Genomic DNA, 13054 nt, shown 5'->3' on the forward strand with positions numbered 1-13054 from the left:
ACTAAGCGAAACAGAGTAGAGGAATGAGAAATAAAATCAAATCTGAAAACACCTGCCCCCACCCCTCCCATCTTCCCAGGCTCAACTTCACTCCTGGCTTCAACCTCTGCCCCCCCTCAGCAGCACAGGGGGACGGGGAATGGGGGTTAGGGTCAGTTCATCACACGTTGTTTCTGCCGCTTGTTCCTCCTCAGGGGGAGGACTCCTCTCGTCGTTCCCCTGCTCCAGCATGGAGGAGTCCCTCTCACGGGAGACAGTCCTTCACCAACTTCTCCAACGTGAGTCTCTCCCATGGGGTGCGGACCTTCAGGAGCAGACTGCTCCAGCGTGGGTCCCCCACGGGGTCACAAGTCCTGCCAGCAAACCTGCTCTGGCGTGGGCTCCTCTCTCCACGGGTCCACAGCTCCTGCCAGGAGCTTGCTCCAGTGTGGGCTTCCCACGGGGCCACAGCCTCCTTCAGGTGCCTCCCCCTGCTCTGGTGTGGGGTCCTCCATGGGCTGCAGGTGGAATCTCTACACCCCCTCATCCTTCTCACAGAAGCCACCCCTGTAGCCCCCCACGCCCCCCCAGGCTACCAAAACCTTGCCATGCAAACCCAACACAGGTTGCTAACCAATTTGTGGCTGCTGATTATGTCCATTGTATAGCCCCAACCTGAAGTGAACGATGGAGTAAAGCTTGTAGTTGGCAGTGGGTGCAAGTAATATTTTATTTTCTGTCAAAATCATGTCCTTTGATTGAACTTTGTTCATTATAATCTAATTCTAATAGCAAAACACACCTCCATTCTAAAAGCTACCCACCTTTGAGGTATGAGCACCCCTCACTGGGCATGCTCCTTGAATTTCTCTAAGCATATAGGTTTAAATCGAAGCGAGAAAACTTTCTACCCATCACAATAAGGTAACCATGTGATGCAAATGTAATTTTGTAATGGTTTTGTAACCTAAGTGTATAAACGTATAAGGGATTAAAGGCTAGGTGTGCATGTTAGGAGGAGAGATCCCCCATGCACCCAGCGATGAATAAACCAATGTTGGCTTTCTAAACTGCATTTCTGTTTGGAAAGTTGTTATTGCCCTTTGAGCGGTAACAAGGGGGACCGGCATGAGTGAGGTGAGAGGTTCTGGGAGTGGAGAAATAAGCAGGGCTCCTAAGCTTCCTTTCATGGTTCTTGGCAGTTTGTCTCTCTTTTTTTTTTCCCTTTTTGAGGGCAAACACTGAGAAAAGCAACAGTCTGTGGAAACAGAGCATTTTGAAGAAAAGTATATGGTGGGAGTTAAAACTAAATCTTAAAACTAAAACATGCAGATACCTATTAGAGAGGTCTGTGTGGATACCAGAGCTCCTGCGAAGGAGCTCAAATACCCAACCAGCATGTTTCCAGCCAGCTGAGACCTCTGGCCACCGGTGGCCTGGGGGAGCGAGGGAGGGAGGGAGGGAGAAGTGAGTTTTCTTACCAGCTGGGGAAAAAAGGCAGTGAAGCCTATGGATGGAGACGGACTGCAGGGTCAGATGCCAAAGCAGCCTTCCTAGGGCTGCTGGTCAGACCCCTGACAAGCCCCGGTACCCTGGGAGGCAGCAGCCAGCCCTGCAGCCTGCTAGCGAAACACTTCAGCTCCAACACGGCTCCTCCTTCTGTGCTTTTCAACAGCCCTGCAGGCCCCCAGCCCCAGCCCGCTGCGCTGGTGGGCCGGGGAGCTGGAGGCATTTTCCCAGCGCTCTGATCTAACAGCACCAGTGGGACTGTTTCCAGCACGCTGCCACTGGAGGGCTTATCGGCCTCCCTCCCTATCTCCCACCACCCCGGCCTGATAAACGAGGGGCTGGTGGCAGCCGGGGGAAGCGCCCAGAGCAGGGGCTGGAGCTGGGGACTGGCCAAACACAAAGGTGGCAGGGCTGGGGTGCTTCTCCCGTGAGCCCCTCCCTGTCAATGAGGATGTTGATACCTGTGACTATGGAAATCTTAAGATCAATTCAAGCAATTAGAGCCATTGCTCAATCCATGTAACCAAACAAAAGGGAAACCATTGTCACTTAGGAAACAATTAGTTGTAAGATAAGGAGCTCTGGAACAATCTCATTTTAAAGAGCTGGGCCTTGGAAGAACAGATGTGCAAAAAAAGAGAGTTACAAGGTGATCCCAAAACCGGCCTTGAGGGATAAGGTATATGTGATACCCGGAGTGATTCTGAAGACCTCTGAGGACAGCCACCCCGAGGTGTCAACAAACATGGGGGAAAGACCTTAGCATATGCTAACGAGTTCCCAAGGAAGATCCCTGCCTGTGAGAAGCACTACTGGGAAAGATACTGAATATGTCTATGAACATAGTAGAAATACTTGCTAGTTTTGTCTTTTGGGTGTGCACCTTAGGTGGAGCTATCCCCCGTGCACCCAGCGCTGCAATAAAGAATGCCTGCTTTCTAAAACTTCCAAATAAGCCTTAGAGAGTGAACTATTTTGCCGCTTTCAGTGTGGTGGAGGGGAAGCAGCAGAGCAGGCCCTTCCCCACAGGGTAACAGAGAGCAAAGGGTCATACTGGGGAGCAACCAGCTTCCAGGCCCGGGGCAAAGGGAATGCCCAATGGAGAGGTGATGGGAGCATTGTGGGAGCAAGGAAACACATCCCCACAAAACTCAGAGGCACACCAGAGTGGCTCTAATATTTCTTGCCAGGTGGAAAGTAACTGCTGACACCTGCCTATCTTGGGCAGGAACAGGTTTTCCCTAAATTAGCCTAATTAGCAGGGCATCAAAAGCAGCTCACCTGGGGCTGTGTCCCTCTCTGCTTTGTGTTGGAGGGGTGGCTCTGAGCTGCAATAGCCTGGGAGCATCTGGGATGTCCTGGATGCTGAAGGTGTGTCTCCCTTACCCACTGAGCAGAAAAGTTCAAAAAGACTTGTTTTATTTTTTTTTTTAATCTTCAGGAAAGATGCCCTGGTGTGTCCCTATGGACACCTGAGCAGTCCCTGTGCATCCCTGGGGGTCCCTCAGCTGCTCCCTGGCTGGCCTTCAGCTGCTGTGGGTGTGGGACATTCAGCTATTGCTCTCTAGTGGCTCCTGGCCTGGGGAAGGCTGGCTCCCCCCACCCCTGGCACCGGGGATGCTCGGGTCCTGCTTCCCGTCTCCCCCACTCCGGGACACCCGGGCCCGGCATCGTGGGTGTGATCGCACCCGGCAGCAGCTTGCCCACGCCCGGAGGTGGCTCACCCACTCGGTGGCACCTTGTCCCTTCATCTCATGGGGGCTGGACCGTACCAGGAACAGCTGGCGGTGGTGTTTTGGGGGTTTTTTTGCCCAGGGTTTGGTGTGACAGACCTGGCTTGCAGCCCCCGGGCACGGCTGATGGGCGCTTACACCTCGCACTGGGTTGTTTCCCAGCCTGGGAGAAGGTTTTCCCCGAGCAAGGAACCTCATGTTGGAGATTTTGGAGAATAAATGAAATAGGGAGTTTGTCTCCAAATACTCCATAGCTTTCTTGTAATGCATTTTAAACCATTCAAGCTGGGAAGCGCGAGGCTTTGGTAAAATGCACGTACAGGAAACCCAAGAGGGAGGTAGTGAGACTGTGTGGGAGCCAGGGCCCAGCTCTGCAGCATGGCTGTGAGGCAAGAAATTGAGGAAACTAAGAGGCAAGCTGAGGGAATGGAAGGACATTTGTAAGGGGAATGGACTTTGCATAACTCCTGGGATTGAGGGAGGGTCCTCCCTGTGTGCAGGGCCTTGTGAAATGCTGGGGAATCCCCATCTGTTTTGGAGGGTTGTGGTGGGTTGACCCTGGCTGGGGGCCAGGTGCCCACCAGAGCTGCTCTATCATGTCCCTTGTTCACCAGACAGGGGAGAGAGAAAAAGTATAGCAAAAAGCTTCTGGGTCGAGATAAGGACAGGGAGAGATCACTCGCTAGTTATCGTCACGAGCAAAACAGACTGAACTTAGAGAGGAAATTCACCTCATTTGTTACTAAGCGAAACAGAGTAGAGGAATGAGAAATAAAATCAAATCTGAAAACACCTGCCCCCACCCCTCCCATCTTCCCAGGCTCAACTTCACTCCTGGCTTCAACCTCTGCCCCCCCTCAGCAGCACAGGGGGACGGGGAATGGGGGTTAGGGTCAGTTCATCACACGTTGTTTCTGCCGCTTGTTCCTCCTCAGGGGGAGGACTCCTCTCGTCGTTCCCCTGCTCCAGCATGGAGGAGTCCCTCTCACGGGAGACAGTCCTTCACCAACTTCTCCAACGTGAGTCTCTCCCATGGGGTGCGGACCTTCAGGAGCAGACTGCTCCAGCGTGGGTCCCCCACGGGGTCACAAGTCCTGCCAGCAAACCTGCTCTGGCGTGGGCTCCTCTCTCCACGGGTCCACAGCTCCTGCCAGGAGCTTGCTCCAGTGTGGGCTTCCCACGGGGCCACAGCCTCCTTCAGGTGCCTCCCCCTGCTCTGGTGTGGGGTCCTCCATGGGCTGCAGGTGGAATCTCTACACCCCCTCATCCTTCTCACAGAAGCCACCCCTGTAGCCCCCCACGCCCCCCCAGGCTACCAAAACCTTGCCATGCAAACCCAACACAGGTTGCTAACCAATTTGTGGCTGCTGATTATGTCCATTGTATAGCCCCAACCTGAAGTGAACGATGGAGTAAAGCTTGTAGTTGGCAGTGGGTGCAAGTAATATTTTATTTTCTGTCAAAATCATGTCCTTTGATTGAACTTTGTTCATTATAATCTAATTCTAATAGCAAAACACACCTCCATTCTAAAAGCTACCCACCTTTGAGGTATGAGCACCCCTCACTGGGCATGCTCCTTGAATTTCTCTAAGCATATAGGTTTAAATCGAAGCGAGAAAACTTTCTACCCATCACAATAAGGTAACCATGTGATGCAAATGTAATTTTGTAATGGTTTTGTAACCTAAGTGTATAAACGTATAAGGGATTAAAGGCTAGGTGTGCATGTTAGGAGGAGAGATCCCCCATGCACCCAGCGCTGAATAAACCAATGTTGGCTTTCTAAACTGCATTTCTGTTTGGAAAGTTGTTATTGCCCTTTGAGCGGTAACAAGGGGGACCGGCATGAGTGAGGTGAGAGGTTCTGGGAGTGGAGAAATAAGCAGGGCTCCTAAGCTTCCTTTCATGGTTCTTGGCAGTTTGTCTCTCTTTTTTTTTTCCCTTTTTGAGGGCAAACACTGAGAAAAGCAACAGTCTGTGGAAACAGAGCATTTTGAAGAAAAGTATATGGTGGGAGTTAAAACTAAATCTTAACTAAAACATGCAGATACCTATTAGAGAGGTCTGTGTGGATACCAGAGCTCCTGCGAAGGAGCTCAAATACCCAACCAGCATGTTTCCAGCCAGCTGAGACCTCTGGCCACCGGTGGCCTGGGGGAGCGAGGGAGGGAGGGAGGGAGGGAGAAGTGAGTTTTCTTACCAGCTGGGGAAAAAAGGCAGTGAAGCCTATGGATGGAGACGGACTGCAGGGTCAGATGCCAAAGCAGCCTTCCTAGGGCTGCTGGTCAGACCCCTGACAAGCCCCGGTACCCTGGGAGGCAGCAGCCAGCCCTGCAGCCTGCTAGCGAAACACTTCAGCTCCAACACGGCTCCTCCTTCTGTGCTTTTCAACAGCCCTGCAGGCCCCCAGCCCCAGCCCGCTGCGCTGGTGGGCCGGGGAGCTGGAGGCATTTTCCCAGCGCTCTGATCTAACAGCACCAGTGGGACTGTTTCCAGCACGCTGCCACTGGAGGGCTTATCGGCCTCCCTCCCTATCTCCCACCACCCCGGCCTGATAAACGAGGGGCTGGTGGCAGCCGGGGGAAGCGCCCAGAGCAGGGGCTGGAGCTGGGGACTGGCCAAACACAAAGGTGGCAGGGCTGGGGTGCTTCTCCCGTGAGCCCCTCCCTGTCAATGAGGATGTTGATACCTGTGACTATGGAAATCTTAAGATCAATTCAAGCAATTAGAGCCATTGCTCAATCCATGTAACCAAACAAAAGGGAAACCATTGTCACTTAGGAAACAATTAGTTGTACGATAAGGAGCTCTGGAACAATCTCATTTTAAAGAGCTGGGCCTTGGAAGAACAGATGTGCAAAAAAAGATAAGAGAGTTACAAGGTGATCCCAAAACCGGCCTTGAGGGATAAGGTATATGTGATACCCGGAGTGATTCTGAAGACCTCTGAGGACAGCCACCCCGAGGTGTCAACAAACATGGGGGAAAGACCTTAGCATATGCTAACGAGTTCCCAAGGAAGATCCCTGCCTGTGAGAAGCACTACTGGGAAAGATACTGAATATGTCTATGAACATAGTAGAAATACTTGCTAGTTTTGTCTTTTGGGTGTGCACCTTAGGTGGAGCTATCCCCCGTGCACCCAGCGCTGCAATAAAGAATGCCTGCTTTCTAAAACTTCCAAATAAGCCTTAGAGAGTGAACTATTTTGCCGCTTTCCGGTAACAGTGTGGTGGAGGGGAAGCAGCAGAGCAGGCCCTTCCCCACAGGGTAACAGAGAGCAAAGGGTCATACTGGGGAGCAACCAGCTTCCAGGCCCGGGGCAAAGGGAATGCCCAATGGAGAGGTGATGGGAGCATTGTGGGAGCAAGGAAACACATCCCCACAAAACTCAGAGGCACACCAGAGTGGCTCTAATATTTCTTGCCAGGTGGAAAGTAACTGCTGACACCTGCCTATCTTGGGCAGGAACAGGTTTTCCCTAAATTAGCCTAATTAGCAGGGCATAAAAAGCAGCTCACCTGGGGCTGTGTCCCTCTCTGCTTTGTGTTGGAGGGGTGGCTCTGAGCTGCAATAGCCTGGGAGCATCTGGGATGTCCTGGATGCTGAAGGTGTGTCTCCCTTACCCACTGAGCAGAAAAGTTCAAAAAGACTTGTTTTATTTTTTTTTTTAATCTTCAGGAAAGATGCCCTGGTGTGTCCCTATGGACACCTGAGCAGTCCCTGTGCATCCCTGGGGGTCCCTCAGCTGCTCCCTGGCTGGCCTTCAGCTGCTGTGGGTGTGGGACATACAGCTATTGCTCTCTAGTGGCTCCTGGCCTGGGGAAGGCTGGCTCCCCCCACCCCTGGCACCGGGGATGCTCGGGTCCTGCTTCCGGTCTCCCCCACTCCGGGACACCCGGGCCCGGCATCGTGGGTGTGATCGCACCTGGCAGCAGCTTGCCCACGCCCGGAGGTGGCTCACCCACTCGGTGGCACCTTGTCCCTTCATCTCATGGGGGCTGGACCGTACCAGGAACAGCTGGCGGTGGTGTTTTGGGGGTTTTTTTGCCCAGGGTTTGGTGTGACAGACCTGGCTTGCAGCCCCCGGGCACGGCTGATGGGCGCTTACACCTCGCACTGGGTTGTTTCCCAGCCTGGGAGAAGGTTTTCCCCGAGCAAGGAACCTCATGTTGGAGATTTTGGAGAATAAATGAAATAGGGAGTTTGTCTCCAAATACTCCATAGCTTTCTTGTAATGCATTTTAAACCATTCAAGCTGGGAAGCGCGAGGCTTTGGTAAAATGCACGTACAGGAAACCCAAGAGGGAGGTAGTGAGACTGTGTGGGAGCCAGGGCCCAGCTCTGCAGCATGGCTGTGAGGCAAGAAATTGAGGCAACTAAGAGGCAAGCTGAGGGAATGGAAGGACATTTGTAAGGGGAATGGACTTTGCATAACTCCTGGGATTGAGGGAGGGTCCTCCCTGTGTGCAGGGCCTTGTGAAATGCTGGGGAATCCCCATCTGTTTTGGAGGGTTGTGGTGGGTTGACCCTGGCTGGGGGCCAGGTGCCCACCAGAGCTGCTCTATCATGTCCCTTGTTCACCAGACAGGGGAGAGAGAAAAAGTATAGCAAAAAGCTTCTGGGTCGAGATAAGGACAGGGAGAGATCACTCGCTAGTTATCGTCACGAGCAAAACAGACTGAACTTAGAGAGGAAATTCACCTCATTTGTTACTAAGCGAAACAGAGTAGAGGAATGAGAAATAAAATCAAATCTGAAAACACCTGCCCCCACCCCTCCCATCTTCCCAGGCTCAACTTCACTCCTGGCTTCAACCTCTGCCCCCCCTCAGCAGCACAGGGGGACGGGGAATGGGGGTTAGGGTCAGTTCATCACACGTTGTTTCTGCCGCTTCTTCCTCCTCAGGGGGAGGACTCCTCTCGTCGTTCCCCTGCTCCAGCATGGAGGAGTCCCTCTCACGGGAGACAGTCCTTCACCAACTTCTCCAACGTGAGTCTCTCCCACGGGGTGCGGACCTTCAGGAGCAGACTGCTCCAGCGTGGGTCCCCCACGGGGTCACAAGTCCTGCCAGCAAACCTGCTCTGGCGTGGGCTCCTCTCTCCACGGGTCCACAGCTCCTGCCAGGAGCTTGCTCCAGTGTGGGCTTCCCACGGGGCCACAGCCTCCTTCAGGTGCCTCCCCCTGCTCTGGTGTGGGGTCCTCCATGGGCTGCAGGTGGAATCTCTACACCCCCTCATCCTTCTCACAGAAGCCACCCCTGTAGCCCCCCCCGCCCCCCCAGGCTACCAAAACCTTGCCATGCAAACCCAACACAGGTTGCTAACCAATTTGTGGCTGCTGATTATGTCCATTGTATAGCCCCAACCTGAAGTGAACGATGGAGTAAAGCTTGTAGTTGGCAGTGGGTGCAAGTAATATTTTATTTTCTGTCAAAATCATGTCCTTTGATTGAACTTTGTTCATTATAATCTAATTCTAATAGCAAAACACACCTCCATTCTAAAAGCTACCCACCTTTGAGGTATGAGCACCCCTCACTGGGCATGCTCCTTGAATTTCTCTAAGCATATAGGTTTAAATCGAAGCGAGAAAACTTTCTACCCATCACAATAAGGTAACCATGTGATGCAAATGTAATTTTGTAATGGTTTTGTAACCTAAGTGTATAAACGTATAAGGGATTAAAGGCTAGGTGTGCATGTTAGGAGGAGAGATCCCCCATGCACCCAGCGCTGAATAAACCAATGTTGGCTTTCTAAACTGCATTTCTGTTTGGAAAGTTGTTATTGCCCTTTGAGCGGTAACAAGGGGGACCGGCATGAGTGAGGTGAGAGGTTCTGGGAGTGGAGAAATAAGCAGGGCTCCTAAGCTTCCTTTCATGGTTCTTGGCAGTTTGTCTCTCTTTTTTTTTTCCCTTTTTGAGGGCAAACACTGAGAAAAGCAACAGTCTGTGGAAACAGAGCATTTTGAAGAAAAGTATATGGTGGGAGTTAAAACTAAATCTTAAAACTAAAACATGCAGATACCTATTAGAGAGGTCTGTGTGGATACCAGAGCTCCTGCGAAGGAGCTCAAATACCCAACCAGCATGTTTCCAGCCAGCTGAGACCTCTGGCCACCGGTGGCCTGGGGGAGCGAGGGAGGGAGGGAGGGAGAAGTGAGTTTTCTTACCAGCTGGGGAAAAAAGGCAGTGAAGCCTATGGATGGAGACGGACTGCAGGGTCAGATGCCAAAGCAGCCTTCCTAGGGCTGCTGGTCAGACCCCTGACAAGCCCCGGTACCCTGGGAGGCAGCAGCCAGCCCTGCAGCCTGCTAGCGAAACACTTCAGCTCCAACACGGCTCCTCCTTCTGTGCTTTTCAACAGCCCTGCAGCCCCCCAGCCCCAGCCCGCTGCGCTGGTGGGCCGGGGAGCTGGAGGCATTTTCCCAGCGCTCTGATCTAACAGCACCAGTGGGACTGTTTCCAGCACGCTGCCACTGGAGGGCTTATCGGCCTCCCTCCCTATCTCCCACCACCCCGGCCTGATAAACGAGGGGCTGGTGGCAGCCGGGGGAAGCGCCCAGAGCAGGGGCTGGAGCTGGGGACTGGCCAAACACAAAGGTGGCAGGGCTGGGGTGCTTCTCCCGTGAGCCCCTCCCTGTCAATGAGGATGTTGATACCTGTGACTATGGAAATCTTAAGATCAATTCAAGCAATTAGAGCCATTGCTCAATCCATGTAACCAAACAAAAGGGAAACCATTGTCACTTAGGAAACAATTAGTTGTACGATAAGGAGCTCTGGAACAATCTCATTTTAAAGAGCTGGGCCTTGGAAGAACAGATGTGCAAAAAAAGATAAGAGAGTTACAAGGTGATCCCAAAACCGGCCTTGAGGGATAAGGTATATGTGATACCCGGAGTGATTCTGAAGACCTCTGAGGACAGCCACCCCGAGGTGTCAACAAACATGGGGGAAAGACCTTAGCATATGCTAACGAGTTCCCAAGGAAGATCCCTGCCTGTGAGAAGCACTACTGGGAAAGATACTGAATATGTCTATGAACATAGTAGAAATACTTGCTAGTTTTGTCTTTTGGGTGTGCACCTTAGGTGGAGCTATCCCCCGTGCACCCAGCGCTGCAATAAAGAATGCCTGCTTTCTAAAACTTCCAAATAAGCCTTAGAGAGTGAACTATTTTGCCGCTTTCCGGTAACAGTGTGGTGGAGGGGAAGCAGCAGAGCAGGCCCTTCCCCACAGGGTAACAGAGAGCAAAGGGTCATACTGGGGAGCAACCAGCTTCCAGGCCCGGGGCAAAGGGAATGCCCAATGGAGAGGTGATGGGAGCATTGTGGGAGCAAGGAAACACATCCCCACAAAACTCAGAGGCACACCAGAGTGGCTCTAATATTTCTTGCCAGGTGGAAAGTAACTGCTGACACCTGCCTATCTTGGGCAGGAACAGGTTTTCCCTAAATTAGCCTAATTAGCAGGGCATAAAAAGCAGCTCACCTGGGGCTGTGTCCCTCTCTGCTTTGTGTTGGAGGGGTGGCTCTGAGCTGCAATAGCCTGGGAGCATCTGGGATGTCCTGGATGCTGAAGGTGTGTCTCCCTTACCCACTGAGCAGAAAAGTTCAAAAAGACTTGTTTTATTTTTTTTTTTAATCTTCAGGAAAGATGCCCTGGTGTGTCCCTATGGACACCTGAGCAGTCCCTGTGCATCCCTGGGGGTCCCTCAGCTGCTCCCTGGCTGGCCTTCAGCTGCTGTGGGTGTGGGACATTCAGCTATTGCTCTCTAGTGGCTCCTGGCCTGGGGAAGGCTGGCTCCCCCCACCCCTGGCACCGGGGATGCTCGGGTCCTGCTTCCGGTCTCCCCCACTCCGGGACACCCGGGCCCGGCATCGTGGGTGTGATCGCACCCGGCAGCAGCTTGCCCACGCCCGGAGGTGGCTCACCCACTCGGTGGCACCTTGTCCCTTCATCTCATGGGGGCTGGACCGTACCAGGAACAGCTGGCGGTGGTGTTTTGGGGGTTTTTTTGCCCAGGGTTTGGTGTGACAGACCTGGCTTGCAGCCCCCGGGCACGGCTGATGGGCGCTTACACCTCGCACTGGGTTGTTTCCCAGCCTGGGAGAAGGTTTTCCCCGAGCAAGGAACCTCATGTTGGAGATTTTGGAGAATAAATGAAGTAGGGAGTTTGTCTCCAAATACTCCATAGCTTTCTTGTAATGCATTTTAAACCATTCAAGCTGGGAAGCGCGAGGCTTTGGTAAAATGCACGTACAGGAAACCCAAGAGGGAGGTAGTGAGACTGTGTGGGAGCCAGGGCCCAGCTCTGCAGCATGGCTGTGAGGCAAGAAATTGAGGCAACTAAGAGGCAAGCTGAGGGAATGGAAGGACATTTGTAAGGGGAATGGACTTTGCATAACTCCTGGGATTGAGGGAGGGTCCTCCCTGTGTGCAGGGCCTTGTGAAATGCTGGGGAATCCCCATCTGTTTTGGAGGGTTGTGGTGGGTTGACCCTGGCTGGGGGCCAGGTGCCCACCAGAGCTGCTCTATCATGTCCCTTGTTCACCAGACAGGGGAGAGAGAAAAAGTATAGCAAAAAGCTTCTGGGTCGAGATAAGGACAGGGAGAGATCACTCGCTAGTTATCGTCACGAGCAAAACAGACTGAACTTAGAGAGGAAATTCACCTCATTTGTTACTAAGCGAAACAGAGTAGAGGAATGAGAAATAAAATCAAATCTGAAAACACCTGCCCCCACCCCTCCCATCTTCCCAGGCTCAACTTCACTCCCAGCTTCAACCTCTGCCCCCCCTCAGCAGCACAGGGGGACAGGGAATGGGGGTTAGGGTCAGTTGATCACACGTTGTTTCTGGCGCTTGTTCCTCCTCAGGGGGAGGACTCCTCTCGTCGTTCCCCTGCTCCAGCATGGAGGAGTCCCTCTCATGGGAGACAGTCCTTCACCAACTTCTCCAACGTGAGTCTCTCCCACGGGGTGCGGACCTTCAGGAGCAGACTGCTCCAGCGTGGGTCCCCCACGGGGTCACAAGTCCTGCCAGCAAACCTGCTCTGGCGTGGGCTCCTCTCTCCACGGGTCCACAGCTCCTGCCAGGAGCTTGCTCCAGTGTGGGCTTCCCACGGGGCCACAGCCTCCTTCAGGTGCCTCCCCCTGCTCTGGTGTGGGGTCCTCCATGGGCTGCAGGTGGAATCTCTACACCCCCTCATCCTTCTCACAGAAGCCACCCCTGTAGCCCCCCACGCCCCCCCAGGCTACCAAAACCTTGCCATGCAAACCCAACACAGGTTGCTAACCAATTTGTGGCTGCTGATTATGTCCATTGTATAGCCCCAACCTGAAGTGAACGATGGAGTAAAGCTTGTAGTTGGCAGTGGGTGCAAGTAATATTTTATTTTCTGTCAAAATCATGTCCTTTGATTGAACTTTGTTCATTATAATCTAATTCTAATAGCAAAACACACCTCCATTCTAAAAGCTACCCACCTTTGAGGTATGAGCACCCCTCACTGGGCATGCTCCTTGAATTTCTCTAAGCATATAGGTTTAAATCGAAGCGAGAAAACTTTCTACCCATCACAATAAGGTAACCATGTGATGCAAATGTAATTTTGTAATGGTTTTGTAACCTAAGTGTATAAACGTATAAGGGATTAAAGGCTAGGTGTGCATGTTAGGAGGAGAGATCCCCCATGCACCCAGCGCTGAATAAACCAATGTTGGCTTTCTAAACTGCATTTCTGTTTGGAAAGTTGTTATTGCCCTTTGAGCGGTAACAAGGGGGACCGGCATGAGTGAGGTGAGAGGTTCTGGGAGTGGAGAAAT

The sequence above is a fragment of the Grus americana genome, unplaced genomic scaffold, assembly GCF_028858705.1.
Source record: "Grus americana isolate bGruAme1 unplaced genomic scaffold, bGruAme1.mat scaffold_76, whole genome shotgun sequence".
Taxonomy (NCBI): domain Eukaryota; kingdom Metazoa; phylum Chordata; class Aves; order Gruiformes; family Gruidae; genus Grus; species Grus americana.